At 40.7% G+C, this 20,377-nt stretch overlaps 1 protein-coding gene across 3 annotated transcripts in view; it reads left to right on the top strand.

Annotated features, from left to right (window-relative positions):
• The first annotated feature begins 975 nt into the window (after nt 1-975).
• Nucleotides 976-20,377, top strand: part of MFSD6 (major facilitator superfamily domain containing 6) — a 75,490-nt gene continuing 56,088 nt past the window's right edge. Inside the window, exons 1-2 of one of the 3 annotated variants that reach the window (XM_057746369.1) lie at nt 976-1,057; nt 1,389-1,727. The gene's annotated coding sequence lies outside the window, so the exon portion shown is untranslated. Of the gene's footprint in view, nt 1,058-1,351; nt 1,728-2,150; nt 2,279-20,377 lie in introns of those variants that run through there. The other 2 variants (XM_057746370.1, XM_057746372.1) reach the window with 2 other exon arrangements.

The following is a 20,377-nucleotide window of genomic DNA, read 5'->3' as shown; positions in this document are numbered from 1 at the left end:
TTCTTCCTTTTTTCTTTCTTTTTCAAAAGGTTGCTTCTTTAATATCTGGACAGATGAGAAGAATGATAATTCTCTTATGACAGCTCAGAGACCAACTGGGTACTTTATGAGCCGTTCATTTCCAGATACTGCAGTGGGAAGCTGTCTCCAGGCCACACCAGACCAAAATCTGTCATTCTCAGAATCCAACAACCTCCTTAATTTCTTTCATATGAAACTTTAGCATTCACTGCTTTTCACTGTTTTGCTTTTATCAGTATTGCAAGTGGATTTATCATGAGGCTTATGGAGCATAAACTTCAGGGACCCTTCACAGGTTCCAGGAGGGGCCACAGTGACTCTGTAATTTTATTTTATTCTTCCCGAAGAGGGGCCTCAAATCCTAAAGCTTCAAGGACTATAAGATTCTCATCAGTATCATTTCACGGTTAAGAGCTTAAACCCTGGAGATAAAAGACTTCTCACCCTTTCACTCCTTAGTCATTTTAGATAGGTCACATTAAATGTCAGTCTTGGTTTCCTCATGAGAAATAGTAATACATGAGTAAATAGTAATAAATAGAAATAATAATAATAAATAGATAGTAAAAAATGAGAATAATTGTACCTATACTTTTAGGATTATGGTAAACTTAAATAGTACTTAAACAGTGCTTCATACGTGAGACATATTCATCGATGCTAGCTGCCATTAATATTGCTGTTATTCCCAGAACAAGAGGAAAAACTCCCTGAGGACAGGATCCAAAGGCCTATCACAGGCACCCAAAAATACCTGCTGAAGGAATGATACCTTTTACAGCCAACTCCACTCTCCCCACCCTCTCTGCATGTCTAACTAGAAATACAACTATAATTGCGTTACTGATGCGACATGGTTACCTCTTCACCAAGGTGCCAGATACTCAGTAGCAACTTAATCTGAAAGCGTGCTTTAGTCTCAGCCCTTCCGCTGTGAGTCCTCAAACCCCGGTCGTTTGCCTCCCGTCTCCTGCCCAGTTCCTCTCTCCCGGGTCGACTGAGGACAGTCGGCCACGCCTGGCCTAAAGACGCTGAGGTATCGCATTAATAGCGTTAGCATTCTGCTTGGCACTTCATAAGCGCTCAGTAAGCGATGGCTATTGTTGTTGTTATTATTACCATCCCCAATCAGCCGGCCATCTACTCTCCGCCCCCAAGCCCGGAGCTAGGCCTGCATCTTTTGCCTGGGGCGGGGGAGGGTCTCAGCCGGGAGCCGGGGTGGGGGGACCAGGGGACGGATCCTCGAGCCTGCCCACCCCCTTCGCGGCGCGCGTCCCCGGGAGGGCTGGGCGGCCGGTCCCCAGGGGCCGGCAGGGCGGGCGGGAGGCCGGGAGGAGCAGCCGCCGACGCATCCGCCGGCGCCGCAGGAGGCGGAGCGCTGCACCTGGCGGCGGGTCCTCGGCGCTCAGCCCTGAAACGGGTCCAGCCGGTAGCGAGCGGCGGAGGCCCGGCTGGAGGAGGAGGAGGAGAGAAGGTCGCGTCGGCCGGTGCGCTCGGCTCGCCGCGCCGGGTCTCCCCACCAGCTCGCATCCCTCCGCCCCGCCGCGCCCCGCCCCGCCGCAGCCCCCGAGCACCCAGCGACCCGCCCGAGATGGTGCGCGCCGTGCCGACAGCCGCCACCCCGGCGCCCCGAGCCGCCGCCCCGTGCCCGGGGGAGATGGCTCCCCGCGCCCCGCGCAGCTGAGCGCCGCCGCCGCCCGCCGCAGGTGAGTCGGGGCCCGCCCGCGCGGGGGAGGGGGCGCGCTCGGCCGGGTAGCCCCACCCTGGCCTCCCCCGCGGGGGCCGGGCCGGGCCGGAGGGCGGGGAGCCCCCCTTCGGCGCGCACACCTGCGGTGGCCGAGGGGGCTTCCGAGGAGGGGCCCGCAGCCAGGGCAGGTGGGGGTGTCTCCGCTCCCAGCCCCGCTCGCCCGCTGCTGTCTGCCTCCCCTTGGATCCCGAGTGGGTTGTCATCTTTTGGGGTGCTGGGGGCGGCTACAGCCGGCACCCCTGTGCGCCCGGCGCGGGCAGCACTTCCGCAAACGTAACTGGAGTCGGGAAAACAAAGGCGCTGCCCAAGGAAGCCCTCGCCGGCGCCGGCAGCAGCTGGGGTGCGGGTTGGGCCCCAGGGTCCGGGCGCTTCTTGGCCCTGCCCCGCTCGTGCCCTTGCCATAAACATCCTCGAGAGAAAGAGGCAGGCGAGAACACCAGGCAGTCCGAGTCCAGGGACGTAGCCCCTTGTGTGGCAAGAGGAGGAAATTGACAGCGTCTGCTTCCCCAGGTGAATAAATACGAAAAAATACCTCTTTCCAAGAAGAACGGGGGTGCTACCATCCTAGGAGAAATTTCCCACCCCCGTTCTTCTTTACTTCAACTTGGCCTAACGTGTCCCTAGAGCCATTTTGAGATAACAGTAGGGGTTTCTAGTCCTTTTGGGCCCTATTTATTTCCTACACAGCCCCCTATGAATTTAAGTTGAATGGGGAAAAATTCCAAATGCAACTTTCCTCTTAATTTATCCCATCCCCACGTGGACAGGCAGGTGGATTAATTACCCTTAAGGTCGGCACACGGTGCATTTCTCTTCTCCCACACACATTCGCAACCACAGACATTTCCTTTCATCCGAAAATATTTAATAAACATTTTACAGAGTTACTGGAACAGATAAAACCTTGCCTGTTAGTATAGTAGGAAAGAACCTCAAAGAGTTGAGGTTTTAATCCCAACTGGTGTCGAAATATTTGTATGCAGTTGAGCATGTCGCATCTTCCTGAGCCTCAGTTTTCTCATCTGTAAAAGGAGATGGTTGGGTAGTACAGTGGCTGAGCTTCCCCCTAATTGTTCTAGAAGTTTAGGATTTTGTGGAAATCTAACGTCTTCAAAATGAATGAACGTATAGGGTGCGTGGATGTACAGTTGACCAACAATATGTGATAAAAGCAGGTGTGTTTTTGGTAGGCCCCTGGTGTCTGCAAAGCATATCTTCCCCAAGACATGGCCACTAGTCTGCTAAAGGTGTATGCATCATTGATGGCCTTGTTAAGTAAAAGGAGAGGATAGGTGGACGTCTCACTGGAAAGGTTGGCTTTTGACACTTTAAGCTTCTAAGCATCAGCAGACATGGAAGATATTTTCAGTTATTTTGTGGTAGTCAGGTGGCTGGTGTTTATCACAGGTTGTAAGTAAAACTTAGGATTGCTTTTAGGAGGAGGCTGGGGCATTGCTACTGAGCCCACAGTGCAAGACACCCTGGGGGAGTAGGAGGAGAAAGGATCATATTTCAGTACTGCATTAAAGCTACTAAGCATGTTTACAGTAATTTATTTCTAAGGCACTTTTTGTGTCTCTACAAATAAGATAAATATAAAAACGTGAAGGCAAACCAAAGCACAAAGATAAAACAGTAAGGTTTGCAGGTATTTGATGATATGAGGTATTGGTTCACCAAGTCTAGCATATATAGTTTCTCGATTATTAACAGTAATAAGGCACTTTTTGAGCACTTAGTATATTCAAGACACCATCTTAAACACTTACTTTCTATATCTCTGATATAAAAGATAAGTCTTTTCCCATTTTATGGGGGATGAAAAGAAAGTTCAAATGGTTAAGGAACTTACACAAACCATATAATCAGTAAGAGGTGGAGTGAGATTTGATCTCGTGTCTCTGACTCCAAAGCCCAGGAAATTTCCACATGGCATCCCTCCCTATTCAGAATCCATTAAGCCTTACCACCTATGCAGGTGCCTTCCTTTGCTTCTTGCCTTGGAAAATTCATTTCATTTCAATATACATACATCACATATGTTAACATTTATCTAAGATAAATGTAAGATAATCTATATTTATAGTGCATATATATTTATACATGTATGTTTACCCAATTGTTCTCACCATTTTTAGGTTGAAGGCAAGTGTAAAAAGGAATATAACCAGGTATATTTAGTATTAGGCTGACAGGTTTTTTGTTTGACTGCTTTTAATATTCAGTAAATCTTGATTTAGCAGTCTCGTTGTAGGGAATGGGTTAAATGCAATAGATATAAATGTATCTGATACATTGGCACATTGTCTTGGGAAAAAAATCATGATATGGTAAGTGAAAAAAGGAAATTCAGTAGAGATTTATATACAAACCTGCATACAAGCACACATGTACCTTGTGTCCAAACTGTTGACAGTGGCTTCCTGAAGGAGATGGGTTCAGATGGTAATGAGAAGAGGGTGCTTTTACTTTTTACCTTATAAAGTTAATTTTGGGCTTTAAAAACTTTTTCTTTTTAGCAACAAAGATTTGTTCTTTTATTATAGAAACTACGAGGGTGAGTCAAAAATTATCCACACTATGGCTGTAGAATTTACAGTAGTTTTAATATAACTGGAGTGCGGATAATTTTTGACTCACCCCCATAAAAAGAGGAAAAGGGTAGAATTGAGTCACTTAATAAAAATCAAAAATAAGAAAAAAATTGAATGTGCCTAAACTCTGTAGTGTTAGTGAAATATGAGACTCGGGAGATCAAAGGGGAAAGTGGTATTCTGGGAATTGTAGGTGTAGGAGCAAAGGGTGACAAGTCTTGGATGACTAAGTTTTACCTTTTCTAACAGTATCTATAGCGTGTTCTACAGCGCCCCCTATTTTCCTCCCCAATAAGAATGCTTTGGTGCACATGCCCCAATTTATCTGCTGGATAGGGTGGTAAGAATTTCTTCCTGCTCTTGCTAGTGGTGGCTGTATTTGGAAGCATAATGTTCTTTATGTAGAAGGTAGGAGTAGGAGAAATAAATTTACCTATTGTGTCATTTCATGAAATTATGGCATTCTGGATAACTTCAGGTGTAATTATTTTTAGTAACATAATTTCAGGAGCAGAAAGTTGTCAAGTTAATCTAGTCTGATGCATATAAACACACCCATATTTGTGTAGATACGTATACATACATGTACATCATCTTGTTTGATGTGTATATATACATACAGATGTACAAATACAATCCCACAATTCTGCTTAGTTTTATGTATTACTAATAAAAATCATTGCTTAGAATCCTTAAAAATTAATACATTTCCGTGCTCAGACTTAGAAATTGATTCTGGAATCAAATACATTCAGACTTTTCAGAATGAAGGAAACACATTCTTCCTTGTGTTTTGTACACGAAGGAAAAGTGAATAAGGTTGGTTCATTATAAATGTAATAGACAGCCCTGAGAAAAAGGCAATTGTAAAATTATTGTGCAGAAGAGGTATTCTGACAATTTTAGGTGTCATCCCACATTTCATTTAAGGTTCTAATTATGTTTTGTGCGGTGGGAAATCTCAGTCTTGATTTAGGAAACTTTGTTGCTCAGTAGATTCTCTTTAAACCCAAAATCAAGTGCAAAATCCTACCCTAGTACAAAGCCAGTTTGGGTAAAACCTTTTCCTCAAAGCAGAACGAATGTGTCATTTCCCAGGGCACAGCATTTTGGATTCCTGAGAAATGCAGACATACACATCTGTTGTGAATTCTGCGTGGGGCAAAGAAAACACCCTTAATGCCTCCATCAAGAACATTCCATTTGGATATGATTCCTCCATGGTTAATTACCCAACATTAGCTGTCTGTAGCCATTTATTATACTTTACTGGCATTTTGGAGGGTGAGAAGGCCTGTGTCAGCCTGATTTGTTGTCCAGAATCCTGAATGACATGTTATCCAGTCCTTAGCCCTGTTGTTGGGTTTCAGTAACATTTGCTTTGTAGCTGTTTTTCCTTCACTATATTTATAAGATACGTATTTACTACTTTGTAAAATGGCATTGTTTAAATTGAATTAGTTGGCTGGGCTGCTTTTGGAAACTGAGTCATTTGCTAAGATAATGATTTATTGGTGCTGAGCCCAAATAGAAAATTAAACCAAACCAAAACAAATAAAAAATGTGGAACACCTAAACTTTGAACCTATATATTAATATGTGTCTGCTACAGCTATTGCAACTCTGGTTGCTAGTTTGTGGCTCTAAGTAGCACGCAGACACACACACACACACACACACACACACACACACACACAAATCCTACCTCAACACCAACAAAAAATGCCCCAAATGTTGTGTATTAAAAGTAGCTTTCATCTGCCTTTGTGCAGTGTCATGTAAATATGGCCGAGCCATAGATATGCTGATGATTGTGTTGAAGAGATGTTAAGGTTTGGAAATGTGAGTGACTGGCCTGTATTACCTTATGCCCTGGTGGTCCTGCTGTATTTTAGGAATGGGAGAGAATGGGGCAAAGATAGGAAGAAATCTCGGCTCTTAGGAAAACCACGTTCCAGAGATATAAAAGAAGATTGAGTAAAGGATGGCTGAGACATCTTTTTCTGACATTTGTTGTGGCCTGTATTTGAGTAGGGGAGACAAATTCAGGGACTGTTGTGCAGGTAGAAAACAGGGAAGTCCAACTCCGAATGACTCTGAGGAAATGTTTTGATAGGAGACCAAAGAGTGGAACTTGGGGGAGAAGGAGACAGGACTCTGTGAGTCAGCGGTGGCTGAGGGAGCTCTGGTGTGGCTTTGTGGGGCATAAAAGAAGAACTAGAAAGAGGAACTGATGTTGTCTCCACAAGCCTGATTTGTGGGTTAATTGTGCCCAGTGAAAGTGAGTGCGAGGCCTAGGCTGGTGGCTGACTCCTGGTGTGGTTATGTAGGGAGACCTCCGTGTCCCCCACCTCACTTTCCCCGCGTGGCCACCGTGGGGTGGGGAGCAAAAATGGGGCCAGCAGAGCGCAGGACTTCTGGAAGAACCCTGAGCCCCAGAGCAGAGGAGGGGTGGGTTCCTGTGAGCCATGTGGTGAATTCTTCTAACTGCTCTGGGCTTTTTTAGGGATGAGGTTAAGGTAGAACACACTAGGCCCGAGGCAAACAAGGCCTCTCTCAACAGAGCCAAGCCCGAAGCCCCCACACTAAACACTTAAAGCAGAACCATACCAAGTGACATGCACACTATGACTTTTAAAGAAAGGCACTGATCTTTCCACCACAGCCAAGCTTCTGTAGCGATCGTCAGTGCCTTCTTTCTTCTCTTTCAAAATGACTTCTGTGGAATTGTGTTTAACTGATGAACAGATGGACCCCAAAGGTGAGTCCATGGACAGATGGACTCACCTTTATGAGGGGGTTTGCATAAAAGAGTTTCAAAGGGGTAAAAATGACACACATTTAAACTTTATTTCCTATTCATGAGGTTCCCTGTAGCTCGAAGGGCTCTTGTCACTGGCCCTTTGAGTTGTTCCTCCTGGTGGGCAGGATCAGCACAAGGATAGGCAGACTTCAATCGAGCAGCTCCCAGTGACCTTTCAGAAACTACAGGATCAAAAGTGTCCCACTTATCACTCAGGTACCTTGTATTTCAAAGAATGCCTTTTAAATATGTATTTTAAAAGTGATACTGGGAGGGAATATGGGGATATGTGTATAAAAACAGTTGATTGAACCTGGTGTACCCCAAAAAAAATAAAATAAAATAATAAAAAAAAAAAAATCTAAAAAAAAAAAAAAAAAAAAGTGATACTGATTGGAGAAAAAATCAGTAAAGTCAAAGAAAAAAAATTAAAGTAACTCCTAATTTTACTTCTCAGAGAGATAACCCCTAGTTAACATTATATTATTTTCAAATCTTTTTTTAAAAATTTATTTATTTATTTATTTTCGACTGCATTGGGTCTTCGTTGCTGTGCCCGGGCTTTCTCTAGTTGCGGAGAGCAGGGGCTACTCTTCATTGCAGTGTGCAGGCTTCTCACTGCAATGGCTTCTCTTCAATGGCTTCTCTTGTTGCGGAGCACGGGCTCTAGGCACGTGGACTTCAGTAGTTGTGGCTCGCAGGCTCTAGAGCGCAGGCTCAGTAGTTGTGGTGCTCAAGCTTAGTTGCTCTGTGGCATGTGGAATCTTGCCGGCCCAGGGATCGAATCCGTGTCCTCTGCATTGGCAGGCGGATTCTTAACCCCTGCACCACAAGGGAAGTCCCTTAAATCTTTTTCTAAAGTATGTTTTGTATGAAGTACATAGATTTACAAATATAAACTCCTCCAATACATACAGGTTTGCATCTTACTTTTTTTTTTTTTCACTTAATGTGGTGCACAGATCATGAGCACTTCCCCACATTCTATCACTTCTATTTAAGTTCTGTTAATTAAGTTCAGTTTTTCCATCCTGTGGATATAAGGTTCTGTTTCTCGCTCATGTGGACATGTAATTTGTTTAACTGTTTCTATTACTGATCGCTTATTTTATTTTGATCATTGTGATAAACATCCATACACTTAAATTCTTGCCTTCTAGAAAGACTATACTTCTACTCTCCGTTAATGAGAGTGCCTATCAATCATCATCTTTACCAGCATTCATTTTCAAAAGTATTTGTATGGCATGTTTATTGAAGTATCTTGTTTCTTTAATGGGCTAGGTAATAAATCTTTTTCTGAAAGAAACTGATAGCACTTGGTACCTCTCAATTTATTAGAGTCCTAACAGCATAAGAAACAAGATAATTTTAGATTGCATATGCTGGAATGTGCTTAGGATATAAATGATTGTTTTAGGCTATAGTGTGCTTAGGGGATGTAAAGAAAAGTCATTGAAGGTAGCTACATGTTTATAGAAGAATGTATTTTAAACTTTGAGGTCTATATTTTGATTTAGATTGTAAACTCATAAAAGATATGTCTGAGAAAGAAGAACCTATAAATTTCTGTTTAGAATGCCTTGTCTTATAGACAGATTGTACACTCTAAGACTCTTAAGTTTCTCAGTGTCTAATAGTGCCAGAATAGCCACATAATAATACCAGTCTTTTATTGAATAAGCATTTATCAAGCACCCATTATAACTATAACATTATTTTACATACATAACACATGTACTGGTGCTCTAACCCAATGTTATAGTACTAATTCCTGGAGTTGTAGTTTTATTTCTCATTATAATTCTTATTTTTCCACAATCTACTTTTCCTGTGTTCCTAGTGTTTTTAGATTTTGGACCCATAGTCCTATACTAATTGTATTTGCCCACGTCCTTTTCTGAAAAGATCTGAAAAAAAATTGAGTGTGTGTCTGTGTGTATATAACAAGCATTCACACGTAACTAGGTTTAAAAATAAACCAAAAAATGTTTTAATAGAATTTAAATTTCTTTTCTACTCACATGTATTCTGTATAAATTACTTCTAAAGTATAGCAAGCAATAATTTATAGAGGAAAATCTAAAACCTTAAGTAAATAAATCAGCTTTCAATATCAACCTTTAAAAAAGTCTTTGTTTTATGCTTTGAAAAGGTAAGAAAAGAAAAAGAAAAGATTTTTCTGTTAGCTTCTTGGCAAAGAAACAAAGATTGTGTTTATAATCATTAAAATAGTAAACTGATAATAGAGACAGTTTTCAAATGACAAGAGTTGACTTCCTTCGGCTCCTGTTTTCACTGTGGCCGGTGCTCATGCTGGCCGGGTTCCAGCCTTCCCTCTTTCTCTCCTCTTGTAACCTGGTACCTGTTCTGTTACCTCGAAGGTGTTTCAAGAACCCTGTTCCCATGTTGACATAGTTCTCAGCCTCCCACATAAAATAATTGTGCTCGTAAGGTTCCCTATCTGAGAAACTGCATGATGTTAGAAAGGTAATAGGAACTGCATAAACGTTTATTAGAGAAATAGATGTATGATGGCGGCATCAATATACGTTTGAAAATGAATGGAACATGTATGTATGACACATTTATTCAGTGCTTTCAGAGACCGCTGGCAGTACCTCCACAGCTCCCACAGAACTGTTGCCCTGGAGGAAGCAGGTGGCCGGTGATTCCATGCCCTCCTGTGGCTCCTGGCTGGAGAGGAGGGGGCTGGAAGCTCTGAGCGGTCTTGTCTTCTGAGACCTGTTGCTGGCATTCCAGATTGAAAAGTATAATTTCCCCTAATTTAAAAGTTATGCACTTTGTAACATTTAGGTTAGCACTCTTGGTTCAGTCATCTGAGTACCACCACTATTTGTAATATTATTTCAGTGGGGAAATGGTTTCTAGGCTTCAGCAATTGAAGTACAGTGAATATTGGAAACCCAGCCTGTTCGGGAGTTTGATTATTCGAAACAAACAATTTCATTGTGGTGTCTGGCTGTTGATCTTGGTTTAAACAGAGGTGACTATGCACTGGTTCTATTTTTACAAAGCTTCTGTGACCCCCTTAAATCCTTACACTGTTTTTCTTCCTGACAAATAAATGCAGTGTCAGTAGCAGCATATTCAGTTAATTTCGCTTCCTGTTTTGAATACCTATTGGATTTTTTTTTTTTTTTTGGTTGGAGAAACTCACGAGATATAAAAAATTTTTTAAAACTTTTTCATGCTATACTATGAACTGTTACTTGTTCCTCACACTGGGCTTGTCTTAAGACAGGAAGTTTATTTGAGAGGTAGAAGGAAATGGGGTTCTGGGGCCTGCTTCACATTTACACTGTAAGCTCTTGGCACAACATTAATCAAAAGCTTAAAACAAATAAATAGAAAACTGCTTCCATGATGATTGATAAAGTCTAAGGACCTAAATTACAAATTTTTTATTGACATTTAAATGTGTCTTCCAGAAAGTGAAAGCAAAAACTCACTTGGCTTTTATTACTGAAACCACATTTAGGGTTAAAGTCTTTTCCACAGGCCCCCCCCACCATGAAAGTAATTTGTTCTCTTTACCATCTTAGCAGGTGAAGGGAAATAAGGTTAGAGAGCCTTTCATCTCCTTGTTTTCACATTTATTATGTTACAAATATAATTAAAATGTTTCTAAGGGGGCTATATATATATATATATATTTTTTTTTTTTTTTTTTGCTTGTGGTTTTTTCTTTTTTTTTCTTTTTGGGGGTACACCAGGTTCAATCATCTGTTTTTATACACATATCCCCATATTCCCTCCCTTCCTTGACTCCCCCCCCTCGAGTCCCCCCCACCCTCCCCGCCCCAGTCCTCTAAGGCATCTTCCATCCTCGAGTTGGACTCCCTTTGTTATACAACAACCTCCCACTGACTATCTATTTTACAGTTGGTAGTATATATATGTCTGTGCTACTCTCTCGCTTCGTCTCAGTTTCCTAAGGGGGCTATATTTTAAATGAATAGTTATTTCTTGCCTGGGATACTTACTTGTCACTCTGGTCCGTAATCCAACAATGTGTTCTCCAATGAGCCTGTGCACCCCCTCCTCACGCCCCAGCTATGCTGTGGTCATGGAAGTGGATATGGATGTAAATACATGAGCAATGATGGATAAAATGCTAGGCAGGTTCTGGAGTTCAAGGTGGTGCCAGAGATTATGACTAGAACACTCGGGAAGAATGCTTTTGGAGTGATGGCAAGATAAGACCAAGCATTGTGATGAAGTATCACACCCTGGAATAAGATCACAAACACCACTGCCGCCGGCTGTTCCTATGTTGCTTTTGAGTTAGAAAAATGCTTTTTCATACATTATTTCATTTAAGCCCTAGAACCCCTCTCAGAGTTAGCTGACTTGGGTTTGTGTTTTTTAATCTCCATTTTACAATGAGGAGAGGGAGGCTCAAGGAGGCACTGCTTTCTCAAAGCTGGGAGAGCAACTGGGACATCTCTCTGCATGTCTTAAAATTGATGTCTGCCACATTAAACTTTAGTAACATCTTATGTGTATTTTGCCATCAGGTGTTTGTCAAAAATAACCACTGTTTATCGAGAGCTTACAAGAGTAAAGGGCAATATGCTAAGTACTGGATTCCTCCCTCAAGGAGTTTATAAGCTGGTTGGGCAAATAGGAAATATTTATAAAAAGAGTAATGAAGTCAGCCCTAAGTCCTGCTGCAGCTCAGGTGTGAGAGCAGTCTCCAGAAGTAGAGGAAGGAGTGGGGAAAACACTGCAAATTTATTCTATTTCCACATGTTGTAAAAGACTGCATTACATTCAGTTCATAAAGTACTGTCTAAAATGATTCCATCACTGGATATTAGTATTTGCAATTAGTGTTACACTACAATAAAAGGTCAGATGTTAGGAAGTCCTCAGTAGAGGTTGCAGTAGCAGAACCCTGCCCTTCTGTTTTCCACACTGAAGCTATAATGATCTTTGTAAAGTACAGGTGTGGCCATTCTGCTCTCCTGTTCAGTTCTCTTTGGTGGCTCCCATTACGCTCAAAATAAATAATACACACCGGTTCTTACCTGTCAGTCACTGTGCTGAGAGTTCAGCATGCATTATCCTTCCTCATCCTCACAGCTACCCTAATGGAAAAATATTATTATATTCCTCATTTTGTAGATGAGGAAGAGTAAGACTCAGAGAACTTAAAAGTCTTCCCAGGGCCACAGAACTCAACAGCAGCAGAGCTAGGATCCCGATCTCTGCCAGTCTCTCACTCCCCACTTAGGAACCCTGGCATCGTCCAGAAGGCATCTCTTCATCAGCACCTCCTCTGCTCCTCCTTTGTGGGTTACTCTTACTCATCCTTTAAGACTCCCCTCATGCCCCACTCCAGAGACTCCTTTATCGCCCATGCATGCACCTATTTTAACATTTGGCACAGTAGGTTGTGGTTGTGGAAAGACTCCTGCCTCTCTCTCACCACTGGATTTGATAGCAGGGACTGTATCTTTACACCATTTGAGTTATTGATCACCAAGCATGCATCCCATCTAATGGCTTGTGCTAAACTTATATTTGTGGGATTAAAAAGAATGTCTTTATCTTCACTATAATTCTGCAATGTGTATTTTGTATTCTATTCAGTCATCCCTCAGCTTGATACTTGAGGGCATCTGTGATCTATTGCTGTCTGCTCACCTCATTTGCCCTTCAGCCCCAGTGTTAACTTTGTAAGGACTTCTTGCTGTCTTTTCTTTCCCCCATCCTGGAGTAGTTTTCCCATCCTTTGTCTAAGGCAAACCCTATACATCTTTCACAGTTCAAGTTAAGTCCCTCATTCTCTGGGCAGCTCCCATCTGGAGTTTGGGCTCTCTACTCTGAACTCCAGAAGCATGCCTGTTATCTGTAACATTTTTTGCTAATTATGCACTGTTCTGTGACTTCTCTTGTATTCTTCTTCTGACTTGTCATTTAACTCTTCCTTGTGTTTGGGCTCACCTTGTCGACTATAAAGTCTTCAAGACCCAAGACTGAGTCTTTGTCTAGTAGCTGTACAGTGGGGTGAGAGGCCGTACCTGCTAAGAGCCCAGGCTGTCTGGATTTGAATCCCAGCTCTGCTGTGTTTTCCCTGTGTGATGCTGGGGTAATTATTTACCTCCCTTGTGCCTCAGTGTCCTCATCTGTAAAGTGGGGAAAGTCGTCATGCTTACCCCAGAGAACTGTTGTGAGGAATAATGAGTTAGTACATTTTAAGCCCATAGCAAGTATTGGTTAAGTGCTGTGTTGTAGTTAGCAATAATAGTGAGAATAATATAGCCCACTGAAAACTTATTAAAATACAAAACTGTTGTCCAAGGGGGACAAGGCACAGGCTAGGAATTAACCACCGAATTGATCTGTGGCCTAGCAGACAAGTGTTGCTGTGAGCTTGGGAAAGGTCCACCAAGAGTGACAAGGACGGCGGTTCTAGGCTCTGGGAAGAGTTTCAGTCCAGGGGGAATGCTGTCGCTAACAGCTGTGGGGAGCCTTGAGTGCCTGCAGGGCTCAAGCTGGACACAGGAGAGTTAAGGCTGACAACACAAGAGCGAGTTTGATGTTTTCACAATTTGATGTAGCCATAAAGGAGCCATGTTGAAATGCTCCAGAAGGAAGAGGAAGATTCCAAAATAGTCATTCACCTTTGCACACCTTAATGCCCTTGTAGTATGTGTAACTGTTAAAAAACCAACCTTATGTTTCTTTTTCGTGACATCGGCTAAATGTGTAGCAGATGCTAAAGCAATCCTTATTGAAAAAGGGTCTGTTGGAATTGAAATTGAGCACTGTGCCTCTGAGGAAAGCTCTGTTCTGGAAAATGCTGGGGATTGAACTGAATGTTCACAGTGTGGTGTGTGAATACCAGGACGCAAAGCTCATTTAGAGGAGTTTCTCTATGTCTGTGTTGGGAATAAGTTGCAACGATGATTGGAGTTCTGCTCTGGGAGTCACATTGCTCAGAGGCATAGAGGGTGGGCAGTAAGAGGAGACAGAGTAGAACTAGCTCTGAGGGTTCAAGAAGTGGCCTTGCCCATTTTGCAGCTTCAGTCCTGATCGCTGGGCAGCGTTGGGTTGTGATAGCAATGGTGCCAGGAGGAATGTCCCTTCTGTGTAATCCAGGGATTGTTTCCTGTCACTGGTAGTTATGTCATTGCTACATTAGACCACACGTTATCATAGTGTTGGTAAATCTGACCTTTGGCAATTATTATTCCAAGTAATATATTCAGGTTTAAGGTTTTTTTTCTTCAAAAGTTGAATCCATTTCCATACTCATATATTTATGGATAACTCAATATATGTTTAAGCAGCTTTAATTTAAATATTTAATGAAGAAAGCTATCAATTTTAACAAAAATGATTGCATCACCTCTCATCAGTAGTTCAGAAATACCTGCTATTTTTTAATGACTCAGTGCAGATACTAGTAGAATGCCGTCCCAGGTTTTAAAAGGCTGTGTAATGTATGTTCACAGCAAGGGTGTTGATTACTTTCGTTGGAGAGTGCCAGGTGAGAAAACTTTTATGCTTTTCTAAAAAGCAAACGAAAGTCCTGCTTATCCAAGTAGGATTAACTGTAAACCTATAATAGAAATGTTTTCCAGGGAAGTTCACAGATTCATTTCTGTATATAATTTGAAATGTCTTCTCTCTTTTTTAAAGTTTCTTTTAAAAAATGTTTAAGATTCAGAAGTTTAAAACAAAATATTAGCTTTGTGGGTTCATGTTGGTGGACTATTAAATAAACAAAATCTCCCCTAGATTTGTAAACAGGTTAAGTTCTTCACCCAGCATATCCATATTCTTTTTATTTTTATTTTTTTTATTTTTGAACTTTTTATTTTTTTATTTTTTACAATAAACTGCATATATTTAGAGTGTACAATTTGGTATCCCAATCCTCCCCCCCCAACCCTCCCCGCTTTCCCTACTTGGTGTCCATATATTTGTTCTCTACATCTGTGTCTCTCTTTCTGCCTTGCAAACCAGTTGATTTGTACCATTTTTCTATAGTCCACGTATATGTGTTAATATACAATATTTGTTTTTCTCTTTCCGACTCACTTCACTCTGTGTAACAGTCTCTAGGTCCATCCATGTCTCTAAAAATGTCCTAGTTTCATTGCTTCTTACAGCTGAGTAATATTCCATTGTATATATGTACCACATCTTCTTTATCCATTCCTCTGTTGATGGACATTTAGGTTGCTTCCATGTCCGGGCTATTGTAAACAGTGCTGCAATGAACATTGCAGTGCATGTGTCTTTTTGAATTATGGTGTTCTCTGGGTGTATGCCCAGTAGTAGGATTGCTGGGTCATATGGTAGTTCTATTTTTAGTTTTGCAAGGAACCTCCATACTGTTCTCCATAGTGGCTGTATCAATTTACATTCCCACCAGCAATGCAAGAGCATTCCCTTTTCTCCACACCCTCTCCAGCATTTACTGTTTGTAGATTTTCTGGTGATGCCCATTCTAACCGGTGTGAGGTGATACCTCATTGTAGTTTTGATTTGCATTTCTCTAATAATTAGTGATGTTGAGCAGCTTTTCATGTGCTTCTTGGCCATCCGTGCGTCTTCTTTGGAGAAATGCCTATTTAGGTCTTCTGCCCATTTTTTGATTGGGTTGTTTATTTTTTTGATATTGAGCTGGATGAACTGTTTTATATATTTTGGAGATTAATCCTTTGTCTGTTGATTCGTTTGCAAATATTTTTTCCCATTCTGAGGGTTGTCTTTTCGTCTTGCTTATAGTTTCCTTTGCTGTGCAGAAGCTTTGAAGTTTCATTAGGTCCCACTTATTTATTTTTGTTTTTATTTCCATTATTCTAGGGGGTGGATCAAAAAAGATCTTGTTATTTACGTCGAAGAGTGTTCTTCCTGTGTTTTCCTCTAGGAGTTTTATAGTGTCTGGCCTTACATTTAGGTCTTTAATCCCTTTGGAGTTTATTTTTGTGTATGGTGTTAGGAAGTGTTCTAATTTCATTCTTTTACATATAGCTGTCCAGTTTTCCCAGCACCACTTATTGAAGAGGCTGCCTTTTCTCCATTGTATATCCTTGCCTCCTTTGTCATAGATTAGTTGACCATAGTTTATCTCTGGGCTTTCAATCCTGTTCCATTGATCTATATTTCTGTTTTTGTGTCAGTAGCATACTGTCTTGATCACTGTGGCCTTGTAGTATAGCCTGAAGTCGAGAAGCCTGATTCCACCATCTCCATCTTTCCTTCTCAAGATCCAGCATATCCATATCCTTACTGTTCCGTGTACTTATTTTGTCAATCCTTATGGCAAATTAAATGTAATCTAAGGTAACCAAAGCATGCTCTGCTTTGGGACATATTTTAGTTTTATTAAGATGTAGAGGTTTTGGGGGGGGTTCATTTGTTTCTTTTCTGTCCCTGATCCTTTGATTACACAGATGATTGTTGTTATAGGTTATTTTGTTTCTGTATTCACAACGTGATTATTTTAGTTCCTTTTCATCAGTGTCTAAATATGACCTGAAAATATTGAGTCTAAACACTGATGTCCTGAGGTGAAGCTAAAAGTTTTTGTTTGTTTGTATTTTTATTTTTTATTTTTTTTATTTTTTAAAAAATGTATTTATTTATTTATTTTATTTTTGGCTGCGTTGGATCTTCGTTGCTGTGCACGGGCTTTCTCTAGTTGTGGCGAGTAGGGGCTACTCTTCCTGATGGTGTGCGGGCTTCTCATTGCAGTGGCCTCTCTTGTTGCAGAGCACGGGCTCTAGGCTCGTGGGCTTCAGTAGTTGCGGCACATGGGCTCAATAGCTGTGGCTCATGGGCTCTAGAGCACAGGCCCAGTAGTTGTGGCGCACGGGCTTAGTTGCTCCATGGCATGTGGTATCTTCCTGGGGCAGGGATCGAACCCGTGTCCCCTGCATTGGCAGGCGGATTCTTACCCACTGCACCACCTAGGAAGCCCTGTTTGTATTTTTAGATTTGAAATTCATATAAAAGTTACTGAATGTGACATTCTTCTAAAAGGTACTGAATGTCATATTACAGGAACATTTTCTTCACTGCTTTGCATTCGTTGATACTTTGAGAACTACTTAACATCTGGGCTCATGTAATGGGAGAAACCTTGCATAACCTTATGATAATCAAAAATCATTTGAATCAGATGGAGAGGAAAGAATGGTTTAGGGGAAAGTCACTCATCAAGGTTTAAATCACCCTCCTAATGTAATATATTTTGCAGCTTTGAATTGGCATTTGGGCATCAGTTCTTCATCAGCATTTGAACAATTTAGGAATTATGTTTTTTTAAGGCAACTTTATGTCCTTCTCTGACCTACTTGTTATAGAATGAGCAGTTAATTTATGGAGGATAATTAAATAAAGGCCACCTGACTAGAATTCATGCAGTCAGAATTGGTTCTGTACAATTCTGAAAACTATTTTTAGTCTGTGATAGAAAGATACTAGTAGCTGCTTTTGATTATCTTTTACCAAGAGAGCGCTCAAGTGACTGCATATTTCTTTTTTAGCTTTGATTTTTATTTTTTGAGTTATGCATGTACAAAGCTTTTTTTAAAAAATGAGCAAGTTTACAAGACTCGATTTTTTTTTTTAAATCAGGCTTTTAGGACATCCCTCCTCATTTTCCCTCCCAGAGGCAACTACATTCTCTGCCTTTAAGGTGATTATTTTAATATTCACCAATGCATTTTGAAATAAAAAGCTTATATTCTTAATTCATGATTTTTAAATGTAGGCATTATCCGTTGTCTTCCCACTATGGAAGATACAGAGTTACTCTCCATCCTGCCCTGGCTCTCTCTGCTCATTCAGCCTTCTCATTTCCCTATCTCCCCAATATACTTACGTGGCAATTTTGGTTAGTTCAGTAGTCACTACTTATATTAGTATGACTGTGTGATTGCAGCTGAGATGTGTAGTAAACTATGATTATTTTTCTTTTCCTGTGCAACTTTTTGTTTTCTTGTAGTGTTTTGTTCACCTTTCACTGTACATACCAGTAATTCATCCCTAAACTCTTCACCAATGGTCTAAATTTCCTCTTAGGACATTCAGATGTATTGGTATTCTGTCATTGTCACTGTGCTGACAGAGCTTCTCCTGAAGCCTGCAGACCTGCCCCAGCTATACCGGCTGCCCTTTTGTGTCTGGTGTGCAGCTGTCATCCTGGGATCTCCAGTCACCATCATGCTGTATTCCCTTTGCCTCTATCCCATGTTAGTTCTCTTATTTTCTAAACTCCATGTCTTACTCTCTCTTGTTTTATTCCCTTGTTTTGGCAGTGCACAACCTGAGAAAGGGTATATGAGAGGTGCATTTTTTTTTGGCAATTGCGTATGTGAAATGTCTTTCTTTCACCTATAAACTTGAACGGTAATTTGGTCCAATGTTATTGTTGAGATGTCTGAAGACATTCTGGTCCCTGATGCTTAGTATGTGACACATCTTATTCTCTGAAAGTTTGTAGGGCCATCTGTTTGTTCTAGTGTTCCGAAACCTTGATGATGTGCTTTGGCTTGGGTCTGTTTTATCCACTGTGTTAAGTACTCCTTGGTCATTTCAGACAACTCATATCTTTCAGTTCTGAGATATTTTCTTGAATTAAAAAAATTCCCATATCTTAATTTTCTCGATTTTGTCTTGGAGTTCCTTCTTTTTTTTTTAGATACTCTCTGAGTGATCCAATGTTTGTCTTCTCTTTTCTCTCCTACTTTTATCCCTTTTCTTTTTCTCTTCATATTTTAAGTTTTTAAGGTCAATTTTTGGTTGAAAAGTAGTATAGTTTACTGATTTTTTTATAAGGTGAACACTTCCATTTAATAAAGATCCAGATCAAAAAACAAACAAAAAACCTCCTAAATTATCAGGACTCCAGAACTCCTTCTAGCTACTACCTTACCCAAAGGTAACTACTATCTTGAATTTTTTTAATTAACCTTTTTTATTCTGAGATAATTGTAGATTCACATACAATTGTAAGAAATAATACAGAGATAGCCCATTTATCCAATACCCACTTTCCCCCAGTGGTAACATCTTGCAAAACTTCAGTATAATAGCACAACTAGGATACTGACATTACTACAGTCAAGATACAAAACATTTTTATCACCACCAGATCCCTCATGTTGCCCTTTTGTAGCTACCTCCACTTACCTCCCACCTCTGTTCCCTACCCTGGCATCACTTATGTGTTCTCCATTTCAATAATTTTGTCACTCTGAGAATGATACATGAATGGAATCATACAGTAGGTCATCTTTTGAGATTGGCTTTTTCTCGCTTTATAATTCTCTGGAGATTCAGGTTATTGTATGTGGCAATCATTTATTCCTTTTTATTGCTGAACAATTTTCCATGGTATGGAGGAACCACAGTTTGTTTAACCATTTATCCATGAAGGACATCTGAGTTGTTTCCAGGTTTTGGCTATTACAAATAAAGGTGCTATAAACATTCATGTACAGGTTTTTGTGTGAAAGTAAGTTCTCACTTCTCTGGGATAAATGCCCAGAAGCATAATTGCTGGGTCACATGATAGTCACATGTTTAGATTTATAAGAAACTGCCAAACTGCTTTGCAGAGTGGCTGTACCATTTTACATCCCCAACAGCAATGTATGAGTGATCTAGTCCTTCTTTATCCTTGTCAGAATTTGGTGTTGTTACTATTTTAGTTTTAGCTATCCTTATAGGTGTGTAGTGATATATCATGTTTTTAATTTACATTTTCCTAATGGTTAATGACAGTGAACATCTTTTCATGTGTTTATTTGCATCTGTGTATCCTATATATTATCTTTGGTGAAATGGCTCTTCATGGCTTTTCTGTTTTCTAATTGGATTGTTTGGCGTATTTTCTGTTGAGTTTTGAGAATTCTTTACATATTCTAGATGCTAGCCCTTTGTTGACTATGTGGCTTGCAAATATTTTCTCCCAGTATGTAGCTTGTCTTTTCATTTTTTTTAATAGAGTCTTTCACAGAGCAAAAGTTTTAAATTTTGATAAAGTGATTTTTCCTTTTTTCCTCTTATGAGTCATGCTTTTGGTATTAAGGCTAAAAACCATCTGCCTAGCACCAGAACCTGAAGATTTTCTCCTAGGTTTTTTTTCCTAAAAGTTTTATAGTTTTACATTTTACATTTAAATCCGTGATCCGTTTTGAGTGAGTATTCATATAAGGTATG

Source organism: Hippopotamus amphibius, chromosome 8, assembly GCF_030028045.1.
Source record: "Hippopotamus amphibius kiboko isolate mHipAmp2 chromosome 8, mHipAmp2.hap2, whole genome shotgun sequence".
Classification (NCBI taxonomy): Eukaryota; Metazoa; Chordata; class Mammalia; order Artiodactyla; family Hippopotamidae; genus Hippopotamus; species Hippopotamus amphibius.
The sequence above is the reverse complement of the archived record's forward strand: the minus strand, read 5'-3'. Positions and strand labels throughout refer to the sequence as shown.